This window comes from Triticum dicoccoides, chromosome 3A, assembly GCF_002162155.2.
Source record: "Triticum dicoccoides isolate Atlit2015 ecotype Zavitan chromosome 3A, WEW_v2.0, whole genome shotgun sequence".
Lineage (NCBI taxonomy): Eukaryota > Viridiplantae > Streptophyta > Magnoliopsida > Poales > Poaceae > Triticum > Triticum dicoccoides.
Window position 1 is genome coordinate 693,838,732 of NC_041384.1, and position 10,335 is coordinate 693,849,066.

Consider the following 10,335-nt stretch of genomic DNA (forward strand, 5'->3'; position numbering starts at 1 on the left):
CTCCTTCCCCCCAAGTCCTAATCCAACTAGGAAAAAGGAGGGGAGTCCTACTCCCGATGGGAGTAGGACTCCTCCGGCGCGCCTCCTCCTATGGCCAGACGCACCCCCTTGCTCCTTTATATACAGGGGCAGGGGCACCCCACAGACACAACAATTGATCAAGTTGATCTTTTAGCCGTGTGCGGTGCCTCCCTCCACCATAGTCCACCTCGATAATACTGTAGCGGTGTTTATGCGAAGCCCTGCGTCGGTAGAACATCAACATCGTCACCACGCCGTCGTGCTGACGAAACTCTCCCTCAACACTCGGCTGGATCGGAGTTCGAGGGACGTCATCGGGCTGAACGTGTGCTGAACTCGGAGGTGCCGTGCGTTCGGTACTTGATCGGTCGGATCGTGAAGACGTACGACTACATCAACCACGTTGTGCTAACGCTTTCGCTTTCGATCTACGAGGGTACGTGGATAACACTCTCCCTCTCGTAGCTATGCATCACCATGATCTTGCTTGTGCATAGGATTTTTTTTAAAATTACTACGTTTTCCAACAGTGGCATCCGAGTCTGGTTTTATGCGTAGATGTCATATGCACGAGTAGAACACAAGTGAGTTGTGGGCGATATAAGTCATACTGCTTACCAGCATGTCATACTTTGGTTCGGTGGTATTGTTGGATGAAGCGGCCCGGACCGACATTACGCGTATGCTTACGCGAGACTGGTTCTACCGACGTGCTTTGCACACAGGTGGCTGGCGGGTGTTGATACGTCTCCAACGTATCTATAATTTTTGATTGCTCCATGCTACTTTATCTACTGTTTTGGACTATATTGGGCTTTATTTTCCACTTTTATATTATTTTTGGGACTAACCTATTAACCGGAGGCCCAGCCCAGAATTGTTGTTTTTTGCCTATTTCAGTATTTCGAGGAAACAGAATATCAAACGGAGTCCAAACGGAATGAAACCTTCGGGAACGTGATCTTCTCACCGAACGTGATCCAGGAGACTTGGACCCTACTCCAAGAAGTTTCCGGGGAGGTCACGAGGGTGGAGGGCGCCCCCCTGGGCGCGCCACCCTGCCTCCTGGGCCCCTCGGAGCTCCACCGACGTGCTCCTTCCTCCTATATATACCTACGTACCCCCATTAGACCAGAGACGGAGCCAAAAACCTAATTCCACCGTCGCAACTTCCTGTATCCACGAGATCCCATCTTGGGGCCTGTTCCGGAGCTCCGCCGGAGAGGGCATCCATCACGGAGGGCTTCTACATCAACACCATAGCCCTTCCGATGAAGTGTGAGTAGTTTACTTCAGACCTTCGGGTCCATAGCTAGTAGCTAGATGGCTTCTTCTCTCTTTTTGGATCTCAATACAATGTTCTCCCCCTCTCTCGTGGAGATCTATTCGATGTAATCTTCTTTTTGCAGTGTGTTTGTTGAGACCGGTGAATTGTGGGTTTATGATCCAACTTATCTATGAATAATATTTGAATCTTCTCTGAATTCTTTTATGTATGATTGAGTTATCTTTGCAAGTCTCTTCGATATCCATTTGGTTTGGCCAACTAGATTGGTAGTTCTTGCAATGGGAGAAGTGCTTAGCTTTGGGTTCAATTTTGCGGTGTCCTTACTCAGTGACAGAAAGAGTTGCAAGGCACGTATTGTATTGTTGCCATCGAGGATAACAAGATGGGGTATTTATCATATTGCATGAATTTATTCCTCTACATCATGTCATCTTGCTTAAGGCGTTACTCTGTTTTTAAATTAATACTCTAGATGCATGCTGGATAGCGGTCGATGAGTGGAGTAATAGTAGTAGATGCAGGCAGGAGTCGGTCTACTTGTCACGGACGTGATGCCTATATACATGATCATACCTAGATAACCTCATAACTATGCTCAATTCTATTAATTGCTCAACAGTAATTTGTTCACCCACCGTAGAATATCTATGCTCTTGAGAGAAGCCACTAGTGAAACCTATGGCCCCCGGGTCTATTCTCATCATATCAATCTCCATTACTTTATTTTACTTGTTTTGCTTTTACTTTTCATTTTGCATCTTTATACCAAAAATACCAAAAATATTATCTGTATCAGATCTCACTCTCGTAAGTGACCGTGAAGGGATTGATAACCCCTAAGCGTTGGTTGCGAGTTGCTACCGTTTTGTGCAGGTACGAGGGACTTGCGCGTGACCTCCTACTGGATTGATACCTTGGTTCTCAAAAACTAAGGGAAATACTTACTCTACTGTGCTGCATCACCCCCTCCTCTTCGGGGAAAACCAACGCTAGCTCGAGACGTAGCAGGTGTCAGTTTCTTCAACTTTAGTTGAACTGAGTGTGGCTACGCCCGGTCCTTGCGAAGGTTAAAACAGCACCAACTTGACAAACTATCGTTGTGGTTTTTGATGCGTAGGTAAGAACTGTTCTTGCTAAGCCCGTAGCAGCCACGTAAAACTTGCAACAACAAAGTAGAAGACGTCTAACTTGTTTTTGCAGGGCATGTTGTGATGTGATCAAGACGTGATGCTAAATTTTATTGTATGAGATGATCATGTTTTGTAACCAAGTTATCGGCAACTGGCAGGAGCCATATGGTTGTCTCTTTATTGTATGCAATGCAATCACCCTGTAATGCTTTATTTATCACTAAGCGGTAGCGATAGTCGTAGAAGCATAAGATTGGCGAGACGACAACGATGCTACGATGGAGATCAAGGTGTCGCGCCGGTGATGATGGTGATCATGGAGGTGCTTCGGAGATAGAGATCACAAGCACAAGATGATGATGGCCATATCATATCACTTATTTTGATTGCATGTGATGTTTATCTTTTATGCATCTTATCTTGCTTTGATTGACGGTAGCATTATAAGATGATCCCTCACTAAATTATCAAAGTATAAGTGTTCTTCCTGAGTATGCACCGTTGCGAAAGTTCTTCGTGCTGAGACACCACGTGATGATCGGGTGTGATAGGCTCTACGTTCAAATACAACGGGTGCAAAACAGTTGCACACGTGGAATACTCAGGTTAAACTTGACGAGCCTAGCATATAACAGATATGGCCTCGGAACACGGAAACCGAAAGGCCGAGCATGAATCATATAGTAGATATGATCAACATAGTGATGTTCACCATTGAAACTACTCTATCTCACGTGATGATCGGACATGGTTTAGTTGATTTGGATCATGTGATCACTTAGAGGATTAGAGGGATGTCTATCTAAGTGGGAGTTCTTAAGTAATATGATTAATTGAACTTAAATTTATCATGAACTTAGTCCTGGTAGTATTAGCATATCTATGTTGTAGATCAATAGCTCGCGTTTAGCTCCCCTATTTTATTTGTATGTTCCTAGAGAAAACTAAGTTGAAAGATATTAGTAGCAATGATGCGGATTGGATCCGTGATCTGAGGTTTATCCTCATTGCTGCACAGAAGAATTATGTCCTTGATGCACCACTAGGTGACAAACCTATTGCAGGAGCATATGCAGATGCTATGAACGTTTGGCTAGCTCAATATGATGATTACTTGATAGTTTAGTGCACCATGCTTAAACGGCTTAGAATCGGGACTTCAAAGAAGTTTTGAACGTCATGGACCATATGAGATGTTCCAGGAGTTGAAGTTAATATTTCAAGCAAATACCCGAGTTGAGAGATATGAAGTCTCCAACAAATTCTATAGCTAAAAGATGGAGGAGAATAGCTCAAGCAGTGAGCATGTGCTCAGATTGTCTGGGTACTACAGTCGCTTGAATCAAGTGGGAGTTAATCTTCCAGATAAAATAGTGATTGACAGAATTCTCTAGTCACCATCACCAAGTTAGTAGAACTTCGTGATGAACTATAATATGCAAGGGATAACAGAAATGATTCCCAAGCTCTTCGTGATGCTGAAATCAACAAAGGTAGAAATCAAGAAAAGCATCAAGTGTTGATGGTAAACAAAACCACTAGTTTCAAGTAAAGGGACAAAGGGAAGAAAGGGGAACTTCAAGAAGAACGGCAAGCAAGTTGCTGCTCAAGTGAAAAAACCCAAGTCTGGACCTAAGCCTGGAACTGAGTACTTCTACTACAAAGGGACTGGTCACTGGAAGCGGAACTACCCCAAGTAATTGGTGGATAAGAAGGACGGCAAAGTGAACATAGGTATATTTGATATACATGTTATTGATGTGTACTTTACTAGTGTTTATAGCCACCCCTCAGTATTTGATAGTAGTTCAGTTGCTAAGAATAGTAACTCGAAACATGAGTTGCAGAATGAACAGAGACTAGTTAAGGGTGAAGTGACGATGTGTATTGGAAATGGTTCCCAGATTGATATGATCATCATCGCACACTCCCTATACTTTTGGGATTAGTGTTAAACCTAAAATAAATGTTATTTAGTGTTTACGTTGAGCATGAATATGATTGGATCATGTTTATTGCAATACGGTTATTCATGTAAGTTAGAGAATAATTGTTGTTTTGTTTACATGAATAAAACCTTCTATGGTCATACACCCAATGAAAATGGTTTGTTGGATCTCGATCATGGTGATACACATTTTCATAATATTGAAGCCAAAAGATGCAAAGTTAATAATGATAGTGCAACTTATTTGTGGCACTGCCGTTTAGGTTATATTGGTGTAAAGCGCATGAAGAAAATCCATGTTGATGGGGTTTTGGGATCACTTGATTATGAATCAGTTGATGCTTGCGAACCATGCCTCATGGGCAAGATGACTAAGACTCCGTTCTCCGGAACAATGGACGAGCAAAAGATTTGTTGGAAATCATACATACTAATGTATGTAGTCCGATGAATATTGAGGCTCGCGACAGGTATCATTATTTTCTGATCTTCACAGATGATTTGAGCAGATATGAGTATATCTACTTGATGAAACACAAGTCTGAAACATTTGAAAAGTTCAAAGAATTTCAGAGTGAAGTGGAGAATCATCGTAACAAAAATAAAAGTTTCTACGATATGATCGCAGAAGTAAAATATTTGAGTTAGGAGTTTGGCCTTCAGTTAAAACAATGAGAAATAGTTTCACTACTCACGCCACCTGGAACACCACAGTGTAATGGTGTGTCCGAACGTCTTAATCATACTTTATTAGATATGGTGCGATCTATGATGTCTCTTACCAATTTACCACTATCGTTTTGGAATTATGCATTAGAGACAGCTACATTCACGTTAAGTAGGGCACCATATAAATCCGTTGAGATGACATCGTATGAACTATGGTTTGGCAAGAAACCTAAGTTGTCGTTTCTTAAAGTTTGGGATTGCGATGCTTATGTGAAAAAGTTTCAACATGATAAGCTCGAACCCAAATCGGATAAGTAAATCTTCATAGGATACCCAAAAGAAACTGTTGGGTACACCTTCTATCACAGATCCAAAGGCAAGATATTTGTTGCTAAGAATGGATCCTTTCTAGAGAAGGAGTTTCTCTCGAAAGAAGTGAGTGGGAGGAAAGTGGAACTTGATAAGGTAATTGTACTTTCTCCTGAATTGGAAAATAGTTCATCACAGAAATCAGTTCAAGTGATGCCTACACCAACAAGAGAGGAAGTTAATGATGATGATCATGAAACTTCAGATCAAGTTACTACAAAACTTCGTAGATCAACAAGAGTGAGATCCGCACCAGAGTGGTACGGTAATCCTGTTCTGGAGGTCATGTTACTTGACCATGACGAACCTACGAACTATGAGGAAGCGATGATGAAGCCCAGATTCCGCAAAATGGCTTGAGGCCATGAAATCTGAGATGAGATCCATGTATAAGAACAAAGTATGGACTTTGATTGACTTGCCCAAAGATCGGCGAGCCATTGAGATTAAATGGATCTTCAAGAGGAAGACGGACATTGATAGTAGTGTTATTATCTACAAAGCTAGAATTGTCGCAAAAGGTTTTCGACAAGTTCAAGGTGTTGACTACGATGAGAGTTTCTCACTCGTATCTATGCTTAAGTCTGTCCGAATCATGTTAGCAATTGCCACATTTTATGAAATCTGGCAAATGGACAAACAAAACTGCATTCCTTAATGGATTTATTAAAGAAGAGTTGTATATGATGCAACCAGAAGGTTTTGTCAATCCTAAAGGTGCTAACAAAATATGCAAGCTCCAGCGATCCATCTATGGACTGGTGCAAGCATCTCGGAGTTGGAATATACGTTTTGATAAGTTGATCAAAGCATATAGTTTTATACAGACTTGTGGTGAAGTCTGTATTTACAAGAAAGTGAGTGGGAGCACTACAACATTTCTGATAAGTATATGCGAATGACATATTGTTGATCAGAGATCTATTGTATACCCTACATTGTTTTTGGCAAGGGAGTACAATAGTGATCTAGGAGTAGATCACTGGACAACGGTCAAAATTATCCTTAGTGGAATAAGGATATGTTTCTCGATTATGGAGGTGACAAAAAGGTTCGCCGTAAAGTGTTACGTCGATGCAAATTTTGACACTGATCCAAATGACTCTAAATCTCAATCTGGATACATATTGAAAGTGGGAGCAATTAGCTAGAGTAGCTCCGTGCAGAGCATTGTTGACATAGAGATTTGCAAAATACTTACGGATCTGAATGTGGCAGACCCGTTGACTAAACTTCTCTCACAAGCAAAACATGATCACACCTTAGTACTCTTTGGGTGTTAATCACATAGCGATGTGAACTAGATTATTGACTCTAGTAAACCCTTTGGGTGTTGGTCACATGTCAATGTGAACTATGGGTGTTAATCACATGGTATGTGAACTATTGGTATTAAATCACATGGCGATGTGAACTAGATTATTGACTCTAGTGCAAGTGGGAGACTGAAGGAAATATGCCCTAGAGGCAATAATAAAGTTATTATTTATTTCCTTATATCATGATAAATGTTTATTATTCATGCTAGAATTGTATTAACCGGAAACATAATACATGTGTGAATACATAGACAAACAAAGTGTCACTAGTATGCCTCTACTTGATTAGCTTGTTGATCAAAGATGGTTATGTTTCCTAGCCATAGACATGAGTTGTCATTTGATTAACGGGATCACATCATTATGAGAATGATGTGATTGACATGACCCATTCCGTTAGCTTAGCACCTGATCGTTTAGTATGTTGCTATTGCTTTCTTCATGACTTATACATGTTCCTATGACTATGAGATTATGCAACTCCCATTTGCCGGAGGAACACTTTGTGTGCTACCAAACGTCACAACGTAACTGGGTGATTATAAAGGAGCTCTACAGGTGTCTCCAAAGGTACATGTTGGGTTGGCGTATTTCGAGATTAGGATTTGTCACTCCGATTGTCGGAGAGGTATCTCTGGGCCCTCTCGGTAATGCACATCACTTAAGCCTTGCAAGCATTGCAACTAATGAGTTAGTTGCGGGATGATGTATTACGGAACGAGTAAAGAGACTTGTCGGTAACGAGATTGAACTAGGTATTGAGATACCGACGATCGAATCTCGGGCAAGTAACATACCGATGACAAAGGGAACAACGTGTGTTGTTATGCGATCTGACCGATAAAGATCTTCGTAGAATATGTAGGAGCCAATATGAGCATCCAGGTTCCGCTATTGGTTATTGACCGGAGACGTGTCTCGGTCATGTCTACATAGTTCTCGAACCCGTAGGGTCCGCACGCTTAACGTTTTGATGACTGTTATATTATGAGTTTATATGTTTTGATGTACCGAAGGTTGTTTGGAGTCCCGGATGTCATCAAGGACATGACGAGGAGTCTCGAAATGGTTGAGACATGAAGATTGATATATTGGAAGCCTATGTTTGGATATCGGAAGTGTTCCGGGTGAAATAGTGATTTTACCGGAGTACCGGAGGGGTTACCGGAACCCCCCGGAGGCTATTGGGCCTTATGGGCCCAAGTGGAGGAAGAGGAGAGGCGGCCAAGGGGCAGCCGTGCGCCCCTCCTCCCAAGTCCGAATTGGACAAGGGGGGCGGCGCACCCCCCCCCTTTCCTTTCCCCTCTCTCCTCCTTCCCCCAAGTCCTAATCCAACTAGGAAAAAGGAGGGGAGTCCTACTCCCACCGGGAGTAGGACTCCTCCGGCGCGCCTCCTCCTATGGCCAGCCGCACCCCCCTTGCTCCTTTATATACGGGGGTAAGGGGCACCCCATAGACACAATAATTGATCAAGTTGATCTTTTAGCCGTGTGCGGTGCCCCCCTCCACCATAGTCCACCTCGATAATACTGTAGCAGTGTTTACGCGAAGCCCTGCATCGGTAGAACATCAATATTGTCACCACGCCGTCATGCTGACGAAACTCTCCCTCAACACTCGGCTGATCGGAGTTCGAGGGACGTCATCAGGCTGAACGTGTGCTGAACTCGGAGGTGCCGTGCGTTTGATACTTGATCGGTCGGATCGTGAAGACGTACGACTACATCAACCGCGTTGTGCTAACGCTTCCGCTTTCGGTCTACGAGGGTACGTGGACAACACTCTCCCCTCTCGTTGCTATGCATCACCATGATCTTGCGTGTGAGTAGGAATTTTTTTGAAATTACTACGTTCCCCAACATCAATGTGGTGTGACTACTGGTGAAAATCATGTCGAGCTCGGTCATGATGACGTCTTTGACATCATTTCCTTGTTGAGGCGTCGTCCTTGCAGTCTACGTCACCTTGCTCGGGTTGTTCTGAGGGAAACCCTAGATCTGGGTCTGCCGGATCGAACGATGACAGCGCCTTTGGCGAGGTTCTCGCTCCTAGGGGTATCGTTTTGGAGCAGGTGTTGCCTAGAGGGACAAGTGGTGGAGCGGTGTTGCATCTAACACATCTACGACGACATGTCTCGATGGCATGGCGTAGTGGGGTCACGGCGATGGACTCGTGTTGATGGGCGTGCTGGAGGGTGGTGATGTCTGGCCTCGTGATGGGTTCGATGGCAGAAGGGTCAGACAATGTTAATGCATCGATCTCTCCTGAAGATGGACAATGGAAGATGGCGGCAGCGGTTTTTAAAGCATGCACATACTGTGTGCGGTGATGGTGAAAGAACATGCGGTGCCCCCATGTTTGGTTTTGGCAATTGATGACAATCTCTATGGACTAATGGTTGCCTTGAGTTATATTTAAAGGTTTTGTCCATAGGCTTTTCTTGGAGTACATGTGTTGGTTTCAAGGAGAGTTTGTGTCGACCAAGGTGCCATTCAAGGAATTATCCAAAGATTGGGCATGTGAGTGTCGAGCTTATTGCAAGCATGTCTTGAAGAAGAAGATTGAGTGATCATTCATGTCTACCTTCGAGACATCATCCAAATGAAAAGAATTGGAAAGATTCAAGGTTGATCAAGATTAAGTAAAGAATGAATCAAGTTGATAAACTCACAAAGCGCAGAAGATGTACCGAGAGGGATCAAGTGATCCCATGGTATGGTTGCGGTGTGCAAGTTCAAGTGGAGCATCATGAAGAGATCAAATGCTTGAAGCTTGCCATCCATTGTGGTGACAATGGACATGTGAAGATGTGCGGAAGAGTGGCTCACCCATAGTGGAGTATGGGGGAGCAATCAACTAGTCTTCATCAAGCCAACACAATCAAGAAAGGTGGTCCAACTTGAGAAAGTCAAGATCGTCATCATCTAGCTCAAGTGGACCATGTGCAAGGCAAAGGTTTACCCTTGATAGGTTTTCTATTTTACCGGTCTCATGATGGTAGTTGGGAGACCGGGTTATAGGATCGATTGCCGTACTATCAAGGGGGGCTCTCGATGAGTAGCTTGATCGTATCGTTCGTTGAGAGCTCAAACCATTGCATCCTTGCATCATCTTCCTTAGTTCTTGTTTGGTTCTCTTTGTGAGTCTTAGAGCTTATGGTCATCTTGATAACAAGCTCGAGTTCATCGAAAACGGAGTTCACATGCATCTTCTATGATGTTTTCGATGTTGGAGGTTTTGCCGGTTCTTCTCGGTTGGAGGTTTCACTCCTCTTTTTGTTAGGCATACCTCCCCTGCCTCTTCTTACTATAACCAGTTGCTGTTTTGATGCTACTCGTCGTCTTGTTTCCAACAAGCTTGAGTTTTCTCAATTCGGAGCTCATATGCAGAAATTATGGCAGTTCTTGTCTTCTTGAGAGTGGCTTTTGTCTGGTCCTAGCGGTAGTACCGCGAGCCCAAGCGATAGTACCGCTTGGAGCTCTCAGTCGTAGTACCGCTGCAGTGCCGCTCTTCTACCATCTCGATTTTGGGTCCTGCTCTTTTCGTGTCGGGTTTAGCAGTAGTTGCACAACAGTAAGGCACGGTAGTTCC